We start from the raw sequence: 17,411 nt of genomic DNA, 5'->3' as shown, positions 1-17,411 counted from the left end.
TATGTGTGTATGTAGGTATGGAGCTGGATTTCTGTGTCCATGACTATTTTTTTTTTTTTTGACAGGCAGAGTGGACAGTGAGAGAGAGAGACAGAGAGAAAGGTCTTCCTTTTGCCGTTGGCTCACCCTCCAATGGCCGCCGCGGCTGGCGCGCTGCAGACGGCGCACCGCACTGATCCGATGGCAGGAGCCAGGAGCCAGGTGTTTTTCCTGGTCTCCCATGGGGTGCAGGGCCCAAGCACCTGGGCCATCCTCCACTGCACTCCCTGGCCACAGCAGAGAGCTGGCCTGGAAGAGGGGCAACCGGGACAGAATCCGGCGCCCCGACCGGGACTAGAACCCAGTGTGCTGGCGCCGCTAGGCGGAGGATTAGCCTAGTGAGCCGCGGCGCCGGCTGTGTCCATGACTATTAAAGCCACAAACTCAACCCAGGATTGAAAATATTCAGAAAAAAATTGTGCCTGTAATGAACACTATAGACTTTTGTCTATTTTAACCTTAATAATACCATATAACCACTATTTACATAACATTTATATTTTATTCATTATCATAAGTATTCTTATGATTATTTACAGTAAACATGCAAACTATATCATTTTATATTAGGGACTTGAGCATCCACAAATTTTGATAGCCATAGGGTGTCCTGAAACCAATCACCCACAGATAGAGACTACTGCATATATATGAGGGAGAGAGATCAAGAAAGCAAAAATGGAAAGTGTGAACAATTAATGAATTTAGGGAAAGGGCATATAGGAATAAGGAATCTGAATTGCTGGAGGAAAAAACTACTTCTATCATTCCACAATTTTTAGTTTGACAAAATTCTTGAAAGAAATATTTTTTTAGGCTCATGAGTTTTTCAAAAGCTTTCCAATTTACTGTAGTATACTACTTACAGTATATGTAATACTCTATAGAAATACATATATACTACATATATACTATAAACTACTATAGATGGTCCCCAACTTGGTTTTTTGACTATGTGGTGGTGCACAAACATACATTTTCAGTAAAAAACAAAACCATATTTCAAATTTTCAATCTAGATTTTTCCTGGGCTAATGATACAAAACTCTTTCAGGATGCTGGGCAGAAGCATTGAACCCCAGCTCCCATTTCAGCCAGGTAATCATGAAGGTAAACAGCTAATTGTTTCCAGTGTACTGTGTTGCAAGCCTTTTTGGATATTTTGTTTTGTATTTTCACATCTCATCATTCCTTCAAAATGCCCATCTGTTTCTCTAGCTCCTGGGGAGAAGAGGAAGGCAATTAATCTTGCAATGAAACTCAAGATGATTGCCCACATGGAAGGAGCATCCAGGAGTGGTCATTGCAAACGAGTTAGGATCTTTGCAGTAGAGACTGTCTTGACTGTCTTAAAGAATAAGCAGTGACTCAATGATGCAGTGAAATCATCAGATCCATTGTCATGATGAAGAAAAGGGCTGGACTGATTGATGATACTTGTCATGTGGTTGGAAGACCAGATACAGAGATGCATATCATTTGGCCTACTGACAATCCAGGCTCAGGCAATGAGTCTTTTTATACACTCAAAAAGCCTACTGATGATCCCAGGGATATGCAAATGTTTAGAGCAAGTCATGGGTTGTTCCAAAACTTCAAAAAGCATCACATTTTTTACAACGTGAAAATCAGGGGTGAGAAGGCAATGCTGAAGTTGCCAAACTTCTTCAGGAAAAGCTGCATGGGATAATTGTGGATGAGAAATATTTGTCAGAATAAATATTGAATGTCAATGATGCAATCTTGTTCTGGAAGTGTACGCCAGAACGCCATGCATCAACCAAGAGTCCAAGACCTTGCCAGGAATCTGTTTCAGGGTCAAATGAAAGCCTTTCCTAACCTACCACTCTGAGATCCTAGAGCACTCAAGAAAGTGAGCAAGCATATGCTTCCTGGTGATTATTACTGTAACAAGAAAGCCTGCGTAATATCAGCATCGCTTGAAGACTTGCTTTTGAACTATTTTAGTCTGCAGGCATGAAAATATTGTAGGCAAAACAACACCCTGTTCAAGATTCCTCTGATCTCAGATAACACTCCAGGGTATCCAAGGCACATTGGCAACACACATCCTGATGTAACAGCTGTGTGTTTGCTGCTGAACACAACCATACTTATTCAACCAGTGGACCAAGGCACAATAGTTAAGGTCAAAGTTTACTATGTACACCAAATGTCTGTACAAGCTTTTGCAGCAACTGAATCTGGCTAACTGTTCTGAGAGTTTTGGAAAGTTTTTCACATGCTAAATGTTATTTGGAACACTGCTTCAACATGGGGGAGGAATCACACAGAAATGCATGGATGACATTTATGAGAAAGTTTGCAAATTTATGTGAACATATTCAAAGGCTTTAACAAAGATTCTGCTGTTGAAGAAACAGTAAGTAACAAGATATTAGTGCTTGGGAAACAGCTAGAACTGTATATCTATGAAGAGAATATTCATGAGCTTGTTGGCATTGAGGATAAAAAGCCTTCCAGTGAAGAGCGGATCAAACTGGAGGAAGAAGAAAGTAAAGAAATTGAGGCAGAGAAAGAAGCTACACCCAAGGCACCAAGAAAATTCACAGGAGAGAAACTAGTGGAGGCATGTGTTACTATCAGCAGTGGCATATGCATATAAGAAGACGTGGATGTCAATTAGAAGAGATTTCCAAGAGTTCCAGGCAGACACAGGGCGTGCTTGCTTGCGATGGAGACATGTCTAATGAAAAGAACAAACTGCACAAAGTGTGATATCTTGCCAGAGAACACTATGCCTGCTAAACCATTCACCAACGTGGATGTTCCAGTGCCTTCTACCAGCAATTCTCAAGCTTCATCCACAGAAAAATTGATGAGCCTGTCACTGTAGCATCCTCATCAGTCAGCAGCTAATTTTCATTTGATGATTCAAATATTCTTCATGCCCAGTGTGCTTTCAGCTGCATGCATTAAATGGTGAATACTCATACAGCCACTCTGTTTTCCCCTTTCATTACGGCATTCAATAAATTATAGGAGATATTCAATGGATTATTACAAAATCGACTGTGTCAGATGATATCCCCCTGACTGTAGGCTAATGTTAAGTGTTCTGAGCATATTGTGCACTAGACTAAGATAGGATGTTTGTCAGGTGTATTAAATGCAGTTTTGACTTAATATTTTCGAGTTAATGACAGATTTGTTGGGATATAATTCCATTAGGAATCAATGAGCATCTGTATTTACGATGGATGGTAAATATAGAAATACCACAGTATCCTACTTAGAGAATAAGCTCTGATTAACCACTGTAACTTCTTACTACATCACTTAGATATATGACAAACCTTCCTTTATGTAACAACATTTATGTTCTGGCATACTTCTGATCTGTCCTTCCTCTGCTTCTCAGACTCAGGTGAAATAGAACCTCATCTATAACCTACCCATGTGCCCGCAAGCCTGGGTCTCCTCCTCTGTTTCCATGAACCTTCCAATCATGCTGGCACTTTCACTGTTTCTTCCTGCCTTGTGGTTACATGTGTGTCCAACAAGTTTCCAGACCACCCTCAAACATTCTCTCCTATCTCCATCCACAATTTTGGACTTTCTCTTCCTTCAAGTTGTATCTCCTCTCTCTCCCTTTTCTCTGCTCACCACTGCCTCAGGCTGTCAAAGCAGTTCGGATCACAGGCTCTGGCTTAAGTCTTACCCCAATTCAAATGCTGGTTCTACAGCCAGCCAGGTAAATGGCTTTAGACAAAGATACTTCTCTGGTCCTCAGTTTCCTTACAGTAACATGGTAAATTGTATTTAAAAGAGTTGTAGTAAGTTAATGAATGCAAAACTTTTAACACAATTGTAGCGGGATAACTTGAACAGAAATAGGAGAGGCTGAGGCTTTAGCAGGAAACTGCTTTATTCATGCTGGCACGAGGCTCAGTTGGATTCACATTCTAAAGACTGAGCTCTGAACAAAGAGAGACGTCAGTTAAATATCTTTTAGCTTCTTTGCCCCCCTTCTCAGGTTAAGTACATTTGACTGGGTATTCTAAGGCTACATAGAAGCTATAGGAATAGATATAAGATTGTGCCTGTGTACACAGTTACTGATAAGGTTCAACTAGTTTCCTTTAATAGACCTAACGTTTCTTCCCCATACATAGTGAGCTATATGCTTGCTGGCACTGGCTAGCAACATTGCACTGTGCTGACAGGCAGACGTTGAAACAGGTAAGCAAGTAGATATGGCTGCATTCCATCCCAGGATAGTCCCTTCTCTTCCTCTATTTTGAGAATACCCCTATCCTACAATGACCAACAAAAATCTGCTCAGTGAATACCACCTGATACATGGACCACTACCAACAAGATCGTCGTCGTTGTCATCACTACCACCATGATTATTAATGCTATAGTACAAGTGCATCAGGTGTCACAAAGTCAGATCAGTTCACGAAACGTGATGTTAATGGTTGCTGAAATGAAAGTTCTTAATAAGATATTACCCATACGTAACTTTTCTGACCCAAACTTCAGAAATTCTTACGGAGAAAAATTTATACTAATTTTAGTACTGCTTTCACTAAAAGAAACCATTGATTATTAATTTAATTAATTACCTTAACTTTAACAACGATATATTTTCCAAAAGCAGACAAATGGATTAAGCAAATAGAACATGACTCATACACTCAATGGTCCTTCCCTTTAGCCAGCATTCATTGAGCACGTGCCAGGTGTTAGCAACATTCCAATAAACAGAGAAAATGAATTTTTTGTTCTCATGAATTATATTTCAAATGGGTATGGGAAATATATAACAAAAAATAAATACTGTTATGTAATATATCAAAGAGTGATAATTGCAGAAACAAAAATGTAAGGAAACATAGGATGATGAGGGAGGTACTACTTTAATGAAGAAATCAGAGAAGGCCTCTCAGATAAGAGACTAGTTTTAAAATTTCTGATTAAATTTATCTTCCCACCTTTTTAATGGCATCATGCATTAAATCTATCACTGCACAAGTATATCAGACTCATCCTCTTATTTGCATGAAATCTTGTGCAAGATCAAATATTGAAATGGAAGAGCAAAAAAAAAAAAAAAGAAATGGAAGAGCATAATTACTGATTATGGATGAATTCTGTTCCACAGTATACCTGGAGCTCCTGAGCAAGAGCTGGAATTAGTTCCAGAATGTGAAGTGCCACTTGTTTTTCAGTGGAAACAGGGAAGCCAGCCTGGGGCAACTCGTTTATGATAGCCTGAGCTACATTTAGGCAGTTTGTGGGAAATAGTTTGTTCCAGACTCATTTATCAGTCTACAAACACGATTCTCCTCCGAGTTCTGTTGTCTGTTCAATATGCTAATGGTTAGTGGTACTCTTCTGTAATTAGAGTACAGCAGGACCATTTTTTTACCCCCTTCCTTTTCTTTGCCATCCTTCATTTAAATATACGACAGGCTTCTAAAAGCCTCCGTTTTAAAAAATAAGATACGAAAAACATGATTCCACTTTTGAGGATACATTATATAAGATATCCTATATTTCATTTGGTAATGGAATCCATGATATGCTGCCTGCATTCACCTTCCAGAATGAAGGACTTGTGTCCCGGCTGTGGAAGGACATTTGTCAGACAGTCCTCACTGTCAGCCCTCTTCTGGAAGTGCCTTGGTTGAAGACAACTGCCTTTACCACCACTATACCCCTTCCCTGGAATATCCTGCTTCTAATAATGGGTCAACACAAGACTCTAAGCACCCGGTCCCCTCGTCTAAACTCAGACCAACTCTACAGAGTCAGTCGACGATGAGACCGCTATGGGTCAGCTGTGGCATTCATGAGATGCATCACAGCCCCATGTTTCCTTAAGCACAGTTTTGCTTCCTTTCCTTTCACAATTATCTTTTCCAGAGAACTCTCTAGTAAGCTATCATATTCCAAGAGAATGGCAGAAACTTAATGGACTAATGGGTACAGGGGCAAGTAGCTATTGACTCAATAGCATTATCAACTCACACCTTTCACCATTTAGGGAGATCACTTATAACCAATTAACAGAAGAGGGGGGAAATTCCAAGCTTGGTTTGCAGATGGGTTGGCTTGGTACGTGGGTACAAGGTGGAAATGGATAGAGGTTACCCAAGATGCATTACACTCTGACTTAGAAAAAGTCATTTACAACAGAGGCAAGGGAGAATCCTCTCAACGGGCAGAGAATGTAGTCATTCTCTTCGTGTGGGAAAGAACATTTCCTGAAGTTAGAATGCGCATGGACTTGTGAGCAGGGCCAATGACTTGACTGGAAGGTAAAGGGGTAAGAATAAAAATTGGAAGGACAGGAAAAGAAGGTCTAGGGTAGACAGGTTTGGGTGGACAAGGATTAGAATGAAATTTGAAGATCTTAGTACTAAATGTCAACATTTACCAGAGAGCACATACCATGGAAGAGAACCCAAATAACCCCCTTCAAAATATCACTAAGTCAGTTGGTGGTGGCCAGTTTCTGTCATTAACCTTCCCAGAGCTAGCACAATGAGCATATGAATGAAATAGCTATAGAGTCAAGGAGAGACTCAATAGGATTGCCTCCACTTACCAAGGAAGGTCAAGTTACTGGTCCAGTGAAATATTTGATATGCCAGAAACAGAGATCCACATTAATTCCCCCAGAATGGTATGATCTCTACAGGAGATCAAAACATCGCATGGTGCCAGTTGAATACACTGGACCTTTCAGTCTGGAAGAGGCAATAATTCATTTTAAAAGAAACAGACACATGCTCTCGGGACACATTTTGCTTTTCTGCCATGGCAGTCCAGCCAGCATCACCAGCTGAGGACTTTACAGTGTTTGGTTTACTAATGTGGGATCCATTTTGAAGAAAGGAAGTAATGCTGGCCTGATGGAGCAATGAAGTCTGTTGAAGACACAGCTGAGGTGCCAGACTGGGGATAATGCTGTCAATATGGGGCTCCCTGCTCCAAGATTCACTGCACACACTAAATCAGTGACCTTGATATGAGGTAGTGTCCCAGAGACTGGATACATGAGTCTAGGAACTCAGGCGGAGTTAGACAGTGAGTGAGAGAGACAGAGAGAAAGGTCCTTCTTCCGTTGGTTCACTCCCCAATTGATCACCATGGCTGGCGCGATGTGCCAATCCGAAGCCAGGAGCAGGTGCTTCCTCTTGGTCTCCCATGCAGGTGCAGGGCCCAAGGACCTGGGCCATCCTCCACTGCACTCCCGGGCCACTGCAGAGAGCTGTACTGGAAGAGGAGCAACCACGACAGAACCAGCGCCCTAACTGGGACTAGAACCTGGAGTGCCGGCACCGCAGGCAGATGATTAGCCTAGTGAGCCGCAGCACCGGCTGGAACTGTTATGAAAGCAGGAGTGGTCCCACTTATTATCACTCTAGGTAACCCACTGGGTAATTTGGGTTTCTCACACGTGAAACTCTGGGATCTTCATGGCTTGAAGTTTTGTTTCCCAAAAGGAGAATGCTCCCACCAAAGAACACAGAAAACTTCTGCATGTAATGTAAACTTTGGCTATCATTTAGGCATGTCAGGTTCCTTAGACTGAATGACCAGCTTACCAGAAAGTCACAATCTTGGACATGATGACTCTAATCATGGGAAAAAACAGCGATTCTTACATACATTGGGAGGAAGTAGAAATATGTTTGGAAAGCATGTGATCTACTTGCCTAAGCTTGATGGTAAATGGACAAGGGCAGCTAAGGCGTGAAGAGTAGGCATGGTGGCCTCAGGATGGCTCAGAAGTATGCCACAAGGAAAGCCGCCAAGACCAACAGAGGGTGAGGGAAATTTGAATACTCACTGGAGGAGGGTGTGGGGAGCAACTGGGAGCAACTCGGACTAGACTAAATTACTCGAATTAAGACTTATTCTATGCATCTGCTCTCCCACAATATGGCGTTGGGAGAGGAGAAAACAGCTTCTACGTAGCTGCCTCTTGCCAACTTGAGTGACCTCCAGGAGCTGATCCTGCTCCTGATTGGAGGAGAGCAGCGTACTCGGCGTGTGGGCAGCCGAGTTGGGATTGGCGGAAGAGGACTATAAAGGAGGAGAGAGACAACATGCACCAGGAACATCTAAGGGGAACATCTGAAGGAACACCTGTGCAGCCCCCGAGAGAGCCGGCCGGCGGTGTGCCGCTCCCCTGCGGAAGTGGGGGAAGTGGGGAAAGTGGCCAGGGGGAACCGCCCTTCCACGGAGGTGGAAGGACGGCAGCCAACCCGGGGAGGGCCGAGCAGACGAAAGAACAGCGCAGGGTCCTGTGTCGTTCCTCCACGAAGAGGGGGAGCGACAGGAGGGAGATGGTGAGTATCATTTGAGATCTTGAAATTAGCTGTATCAGAAGGGAGCTAGTTTATCCTATCATTATTCTAACAAGATTCCTTCAGGAAGAATAAACCCACTGCAATCCTAGAACATCAATTGCTAATATGTATATGAAGAAATGGATATGAGTGACACAAGCAGTAAACTGGATAATGCTGACAAGGTGCCCCTTTAAGAATGAAGTTCTATGAGGCCGGCACTGTAGCGTAGCGGGTAAAGCTGCCACTTGCAGTACCAGCATCCCATATGGGCACTGGTTCGAGTCCCGGCTGCTCCACTTTTTTTTTTTTTTTTTGACAGGCAGAGTTAGTGAGAAAGAGAGAGACAGAGAGAAAGGTCTTCCTTCCGTTGGTTCACCCCACAAATGGCCCTGATCTGAAGCCAGGAGCCAGGTGCTTCCTCCTAGTCTCCCATGGGGTGCAGGGCCCCAAGCACTTGGGCCATCCTCCACTGCCTTCCTGGGCCACAGCAGAGAGCTGGACTGGAAGAGGAGCAACCAGGACAGAGTCCAGTGCCCCAACCAGGACTAGAACCCGGAATGCCAGCACCGCAGGTGGAGGATTAGCCTAGTAAGCCGCGGTGCCGGCCTCAGCTGCTCCACTTCTGATCCAGCTCTTTATATGGCCTGGGAAAGCAGTAGAGGATGGCCAAAGTCCTTGGGCCCCTGCACCCATGTGGGAGACCCAGAAGAAGCTTTGGCTCCTGGCTTCAGATTGGCGCAGCTATGGCCATTGCGGACAACTGGGGAGTGAACAAGCAGATGGAAGACCTCTCTCTCTCTCTCTCTCTCTCTCTCTCTCTCTCTCTCTGCTTCTCCTCTCTCTGTGTAACTCTGACTTTCAAATAAATATATACATCTATAAAAAAAAAAAAGAATGAAGTTCTTGGAGTGAGCACTGGGCCTAGTGGTTAAGATGTCTGCATCTCATATTAGAGTGCCTGGGTTTGATACCCAGCTCTGATTTCTGATTCCAGTTTCCTGCCAAGGCAGACCCTGCGAGTTAACAGGTGATGCTTCAAGTAGTTGAGTTTCTGACGCCTGACATCAACCTGGCTCAGTCCTGGGCATTTAGGGGAGTGAGCTACAAGATGGAGTGGATAGAAGTTTCTCTCTTCCTCTCCCTCTCCCCCTCCCCCTCCCCCTCCCCCTCCCCCTCCCCCTCCCCCTCCCCCTCCCCCTCTCCCTCTGCCTTCTCCCTTCTCTCCTCTCCCCTCTCCCTCTCTCTAATAATAAAAAAAAGAATGAGGGTCTTGTTCTACTAGCTCCTAGAAGTGCTGCTGGATTCTGGCCCTTAGCACTATGAAATGCCTTACCCAACAAGAGAATGTCCTTGCTCAAGGTCATGGCTCCTCCTCAGGTGCAGGAAATAAAGACTGATTATGGGGATTAAAAAAGGCCTGGCCTCTTTTCTCCAACTCAAGACAATCCCTAAGGGCTTCCCCAGTCTCAGAACTTTTACTGGGTTACCTATGACCTGCATTACACAGAATCAGAGCCCAGTTTTCTCTTTCCCAATTCTGCTTCCTTCCCTTTCTTTCAATGAGTGCTGTTTCCAGGAGAATTCCCTAATAAGCTTCCTGCCAACTAATCTCTTTGTCATTCCAGGGAACCCAATCTATGAAACCCCACTGGCAAATTGGTAAAGAAATCAAGAGACCCTGGTTCTAGTCACATGCTTTCTTTGAATGTGCTGATTGACCTCAATCAAGTCAATAAACCACACTACCTCTAGTTCTCTGATCACTTTTACTAAGCAGTGAAGGAAACTGTTGTGGTCTTTCATCCTAGGCTAAAAGCCAGAATACCTGTATTGAAGTTCCTGAGTGGCTGTTAAGTAGTTTTGTGACCTGGTGAATAACACTCCAATCTCACAGTCCTACCTCTAAAATGAGAAGTCCACTTAAAGATCTTTTGTGCTCTTTCCAGCTCTAATAGCCTGTATATCTAGATATATAAATCCCACAACCATTATTTCTGTAACACAGCACTTAAGATGACATTTTCAATTTTATCAATAGCCTTGTTGCCAAGAAAAATATTTTAATTTTGTGCTCATCCCTCATGGAATTATTTCTCATCCCTTTTTTTCTTCCTTACTGATGTTTTTTGATTCTTTAAACCCATGCACCATTTTTTCCTATTCCTAGGAGAATGAGGCAATGACAAGGTAGCAAAATGAACGTTGGGTGTCTCAACACTTCATGTTTTTGTCCCCTTTCTTTTCTTTACAGCTTTGGTTGTGTCCTGTGGACTTTCTATCTTGGTCTTCTTGTTCTGTTTATAAAGAGTTTACTATTGAAGCTCAGAAATATCTCCAAGTTTCACCAAATTGTCTTCTTTCACTGATGCCCTTTCTCTACCATCTTAGTGTACCATGACTTCCACTCGTACCTCTTTCTGGACACTACCACTGGAGCTCCTTTCCTTTCCTATTCCTGCCCTCATCTAAATGGCCCTGCACATTCTTATAGAAGACAAGTGATGTCAACACATTGCAACAGGAGCAATGAAAAATTGGACTGGTGACTGGCCCGTGCCATTCTGAATGTCGGGGGGGGGGGGGCAGCCAGAAATAGAAGCGAGCTGAGTCCATGCAAGGCCTGGTACTGCTAGAGGAGTTTCCTCCGTTTTCCAAGGCTATATTTTCTGATTCATCTTTCACAGCTCACAGGCCAAACCTCATAACTCATATGCTGTGCTCTCCATCAAGACACAGTTAATGTCAAAAAGCAGTTATTCTCTAAAGGAAGATCTTCACTCATGTCCTGACTGACAGCCCTCAGAGTCCATGAGACGAAGGGCATATTGCTCACCTGGATCAAAATCCCAGGGAAAATCTACTAAATCATAGTACTCCTCAAAAAAAATTGATCTCCTTTCTCTGTCTCACCTCTGCAAACCAAAAATGTACTTAAAAATGAACCATTTTAAAAAAGAAATATATGTTGGCATGGTTCCAGATCCCCAGCTATGTGAAATACACTGCAAAACAGAGTGGTAACAAGTGAGAATGAGTGGGGGGGGGGGGTCTCCTGTTAATATCTCCCAAGTGCTCTTTACTTTCTGAAAGGTTGTTTATGCCTTGTTGTGCAACAAGTATCAACTATAGTTTTTAGCTTTTGGTTGTCAAATGCTGCCATTAAATTGTATTGAATTAGTAAGAGATTAAAATCCAATTCCTTTAAGCTAAAATTTAATGTCAAACTTGTCAGCGTCCTGCCTAGTTAAACCCTTCCATATTCTCCATGCTTGGGTCTCAGCTTTAGGATAAAAAGAACCTGACTCCTCATCAAAGGTCAATCAACTAACCCAGAGCTGGGTTTCTTCCCTCCCTCCCTCCCTTTCTTTTATTTTCTCTTTCTCTTTCATCATGCCTTGCTTCCTGCCATTAAAAAATAATTCAGGGGTTGGCCGGTGCTGTGGCTCACTTGGTTAATCCTCCGCCTGTGGTGCTGATATCCCATATGGGCACCAGGTTCTAGTCCCGGTTGCTCCTCTTCCAGTCCAGCTCTCTGCTGTGGCCCCGGGAAGGCAGTGGAGGATGGCCCAAGCAGTTGGGCCCCTGCACCCCCATGGGAGACCAGGAGGAAGCACCTGGCTCCTGGCCTTGGATCAGTGCAGTGCTGGCCGTGGCGGCCATTTGGGGAGTGAACCAACAGAAGGAGGACCTTTCTCTTTGTCTCTCTCTCTCTCACTGTCTATAACTCTACCTGTAAAATAAAAAATAATAACTCAGGGGCAGGTACTTGGCCTAGTGGTAAAGACACCTTTGTATCACATCAGGATGCCTGGGTCCCAGCCCCAATCCTGATTTCATCTTCCTGCTAATGTGCACCCTGGGAGGCAGAAAGTAATAGCTCCAGTGGATGGGTCCTGTCACCCATATGAGAGACTAGACTGAATTTCTGGCTTCCAATTTTGGTCTGGCCCAACCCTGGTTGTTGCTGGCATTTGAGAAGTGAAACAGTAGATGGGAACTCACTGTTTCCTCTCTGCCTCTCAAATAGATAATAAATAAATAAAAATCATTCTAAAAATAAAAGTTGCTTATAATTTCAAAAGCTGTAATAATGATGTCACCAGTGATGGCCCATTGATCAGACCTTTCAGTTAAGTACAGGTGGAACTAGAAAGCTTATTGACACATGTCAAATAACAACTACACCACATGCACCCATGGTCAGCTGAGCTCAGAATACTGTCAGAAAGTTAGAGAGGTAATATTAATGCCATTAATGCCTGCAAGAAGTAGGGGTAGTGGCTATGAAATTTCTTGGCGAGAGGGAAATGCTTACTGTCTGCATTGAGGTCTTTTTATTCTTTAAATACTGCTCCCCTAGCTGGCTGACCTGGCCCAGAAACACAGGAGTTGCAGAGACTGTGTCTCATACTCAAGACTCCAACCACAGCTCAAAATGAGGACAGCAAGCTGCTGGCAAGTAGTAACTAATAAAAACCAGTGTAAAACACCTTGCACAGAGGGGATGCCGGGTTAATCACCATCAACCCAAAGTTAAAATATATTGGCTGTAATATTGATTTAAGAGAGTAAGGGAGGTGTTGCATTACTACCATTTTTTGAAAATCACACTCAACTTCTCTTCAATGTATTTTGGCCACAGCTTGCAATATTAGGTGCTAGAGAAGTTTATATTTGTTACTTATTGAAAAATGTGGTCTCTCGGTCATATTGAAAATATAAAGTCTATGAGAACAAAGATGATGGATGGAACAGCAGGTTCCTTGACTCTACTAGCGTCATGTGCTCCAGCTCAGCAAAGGGAAATGATAGCAATTTATTCAACTACTGAGAAGAAACTATGGGTATGGGAGCAGCAACATGGGCACACCAAATGAAGCTTTCGCCACCCTGTAATCCACTATCCATCTTCACTCTGTGGAAATGCACCATGCTATTAACCATGTGAGAGCTGTGTTTAAGAGGAAATTGACAGCAACACATCATATCCTGAAAAATTGAGAGCTACAACACTTCCAAGCACCATGTTTCCATTAGAAATAGCCACAGGGTACCTCTTCCTGATACTACTTAGGCTTTATTCTTTACCCAACAATGATACAGCATTTTTTAGTTGATAGACAAGAGACTTCCTTTACCAATGTGTTCACTACTCAGGATGCTGTGGCATAATACCAGTAGGAGTTATTCAAAGCATTTAGAAATATATATAGAATGCTTAGGAATTTTCAAATTTCCCACAAATACACACTTGCTCAATCCAATATGCTCAATATTTCTTAAGCTCTTACAAGGAGTCAGTAACTTAAGCCTCACACATAAAAATACAACAACAATAATGGCAGCATTATTATCTCCATCCAACAAATGAGGAAAAGTAAAGTAGGCATGCTAAGTAACATGCTAAGGTCACTAGATGACAGATTAAAGATTAGCAAGCAACAACACACAGAAAGATTTGTCAGGGTAAAGGTCAGTTACTGGGCAACACTCAATTATCAGTTGTAATGAATATATAAAGGGCAAATTTAAAACCTCCATCAACCCAGAAACTTCTGTGCTATCAACTGTTTCAACCACTCCACCCCCATCAGACATTTGAAGTTAAACCACTAATTTTAACTTCTATTTTCCCTCTTCTTTTTTTCTATTGGAAATACAAGTGAATAAAGAAGTTAATCTGATAACCACATACAAAGGGATTTTTTTTTCTGTTTTTTTTTTTTTTTTTTTTTTCTATCACTCACCTCTTCAACCAACCAGTAAAAACTATGGACCAATCTCAGACTAATGTTTTTAATGTATAAAACAAAATGTATAGGTCTATCAAAGTTATTAATTAAGTAGAAATACAATGGCAAGGGGTTGGTGTTGTGGCATAGAGGGTTATACCACTGCCTGCAATGCCAGCATCCCATATGAACACCAGTTTGAGTGCAGACTGCTCCACTTCTGGTCCAGATCTGCTAATGTGCCTGAAAAAGCAGCAGAAAATGGTTCAAGTACTTGGGCCATTGCTACACCATGGGAGATCTGGATGGAGTTCCAGGCTCCTGGCTTTGACCTTGCCCAGACCCAGCTACTGTGGCCATTTGGAGACTGAAACTCAGCATGAAAGATTCTCTCCCTCTATCTCTCTTTTTTCTTTTTCTCTTTCTCTTTGTGTGTGTATTGTATGTGTGTGTGTCTCCTATGTAATTCTGCCTTTCCAATAAATAAATATATCTAAAAAAAGAAATACATTCACAAAAATAGCCCCAAAGATTGTGATTTCATGATATATGTGCTTCTATATTAGCGCACAAGGGAACAAACTCTAGCTTCAAATGTAATAACGACAATGATTTAAAATAGTGATAATGCATAAAAGGTGGCTCAAGATTATCAGCAACAACTGTGATGTGATGTGAAAATATCAGATTTCTTTTGGTGCCCAAGTCACAGGCACTCAGCATTATTGTGGTGTGACCTACCAGTATGATTGAAGAAACTTAAATTTCAGTTAATGTTTTGTTATTCAAAAGGTGGAACTTTCAAAGACTACTTGCATTCTATTCAATGCCTTCTTGTGGCATTGTTATGTTATGTTAAAAACTACTACATAGGGCCAGCACCCGGCTCACTAGGCTAATCCTCCACCTGCAGCGCCGGCATCCTGGATTCTAGTCCCCGTTGGGGCACCAGATTCTGTCCCTTGGGGCACCAGATTCTGTCCCGGTTGCTCCTCTTCCAGTCCGGCTCTCTGCTGTGGCCCAGGAGTGCAGTGGAGGATGGCTCAAGTGCTTGGGCCCTGCACCCGCATGGGAGACCAGGAGACCTGGCTTCGGATCAGCACAGCACGCCGGCGGCAGTGCATCGGACGTAGCGGCCATCTGGGGAGTGAACCAACGGAAGGAAGACCTTTCTCTCTGTCTCTCTCTCTCACTGTCTCACTCTATCTAAAAAAAAATAAAAAAGAAAAAACTACTACATAGGAGGAAGGAAAGAATAGGGACACTCAAAGTGCACAGAGAGTATTCACAGGAGCCTGAAGACTGGGTTTCATCATTCCAGACAAGAACAGTGTCTTGCGCTGCTCTTACAGTTCCCAGAAGCCCTAGAACAACATTTGATAAATAACAGTCAGGTGCTTGGGGGTGCTTGCTAACTGACTGCTGGCTGGTCTGACCTCCTGACTGAGTCCCACTGCAGGGTCTCCCTTCCTGAGCTGACTTCCACTCCCTCTTGCTGGAGACAGACAGACTCTCCTTGACAAAATGAACATGTGGCTTTTGTGAGCCAAAGGAACAAGAATGAAATGGCCCCTTATCACCACTGGCAGGTGGGAACATTACAATAGCAAAATGGGAATAAAACAAATTAAAAACATATCAGAGAGAATGTTTCACTTAATGTAGTCTCTACTTGACAAATTGTTCCTCCTCCTAGTGGAACACTTTATTTTATGTGACACTAAATGGCAAGAATAAATCAAAAGCATTGTTTAGTTGAGGTAAGGGGAGAAATAAACTTGAATGAATTCAAACTGTAAGTCAAAATGGTACAGATACCTCTGACGAATGACAGCGATTGACTCTCAATGGTTTCATTATGCAAATTATGTTATTTGTTTTCCAGCTTTACTCAAAACAAATGATGATGCCAGAATAAAATCAAATCGTATTCTTATCAAGTGTCCCATCAATGTGACTTAAAATATTACAAAATTTTCCATGCCCTGGCAATTTTTATACCACCCATTGATCATTTAATTTCAAATGTTCATATAACACCATAACATCATCACCAAAGTTTTTTCTTAATAAATATTCTGTGTACAGGGATGTCTCAGGGAAAATTAGGGCTGATAGCAAGAATAAAATGAATGTGATTTTTCTCATCTTCCTGCCACCTAGATAAGTTATTTCTTATTTTGTACTGGTATGCTTATATTTCCTATTATGCCTCCATAGAAACAGTGAAAAGCAAGTATTCTTGGGTTAACAAAATAGCAAAATGAAATTTATTAAAATGTATTGTTCTCTGGAGTCACCAGATCTCTTTGCAGTAATTTGTCTTCTCTGGTTGAGGAATCTCTACCTAATCTACCTCTTCCTTCTTGGCCTGTTCTCTAGTTCTCTTCCATTTTGTTTCCTCACTCCTCTGCTTAGATTCTTCTTAATTTAGCTGCCAGAATACTTTTACTTTTATGCCTCTCTCGCTTCTTCTTCTGCCTTATTCCTAGAAAGCAGCAAGAAGTAAGTGTCCATCAATGGATGAATGGATAAAAAGAATGTGGTACACATACACAGAAATGCAATTCAGTCATAAAAAGGATGAAATCCTGCCATTTGCAGCAACATGGATGAGCCTATCAAACACATGGTACATGGCATAAGCCAGGCACAGGAGGACAAATACACGATCTCACTCATTTGTGGAATCTAATAAAGTTGACCTCGTAGAGGTGGGAAGTGGGATAGTGGTTGTCAGAGGTTGGGGAGCATGGCAAGGGGTGACTAGATAGGAAGAAGCTGGTCAGCACGTGTAATGTTACAGTTAGAAGAAATAAGACCTGGTGTCCCAGCACACTGCAAGAGGACTACAACTAACATCAATGCATTATATATTTCAAAGTAGCCAGAGGAAAAGATTTTGAGTGTTATCATTAGAAAGTAATGATGCATGTTTATAGTAGATGGATAATATGCTAATTATCCTGATTTGGTTACAACATAATGTGAGCATTTATCAAAACTTCACAATGTATCCCATAAATATGAACAATTGTTATGTCAATCAAAAATAACAATAATTAAATAAAGCTGCTGCCTGTGATGCCAGCATCCCACATGGGCACTAGATTAAGTCCCTGTTGCTCCACTTCTGATCCATCTCCCTGATAATGTGCCTGGGAAAGCAGCAGGAGATGGCCCAAGTACTTAGGTACCTGCACCCACGTGAGAGAACCAGAAGGAGCTCCTGGCTCCTGGTTTTGGATTGGCCCAGCTCCAGCCATTGCAGCCATTTGGTAAGTGAACCAACAGATAGAAGATCTCT

At 42.4% G+C, this 17,411-nt stretch overlaps 1 long non-coding RNA gene across 4 annotated transcripts in view; it reads left to right on the top strand.

Moving 5' to 3' along the window:
- Positions 1-17,411, top strand: part of LOC127490277 (uncharacterized) — a 122,381-nt gene that overhangs the window by 81,380 nt on the left and 23,590 nt on the right. For 2 of the 4 annotated variants that reach the window (XR_011386350.1, XR_011386348.1), the window contains one exon: positions 1,258-5,114. The exons of 1 other annotated variant lie outside the window; for it this stretch is intronic. This is a non-coding gene — a long non-coding RNA (uncharacterized lncRNA). Of the gene's footprint in view, positions 1-1,257; positions 5,115-17,411 lie in introns of those variants that run through there. One more of the 4 variants, XR_011386351.1, reaches the window with a different exon arrangement.

The sequence above is a fragment of the Oryctolagus cuniculus genome, chromosome 2 (assembly GCF_964237555.1).
Source record: "Oryctolagus cuniculus chromosome 2, mOryCun1.1, whole genome shotgun sequence".
NCBI classification, from domain to species: Eukaryota; Metazoa; Chordata; class Mammalia; order Lagomorpha; family Leporidae; genus Oryctolagus; species Oryctolagus cuniculus.
This window is presented reverse-complemented; position numbering and strand designations above follow the sequence as displayed.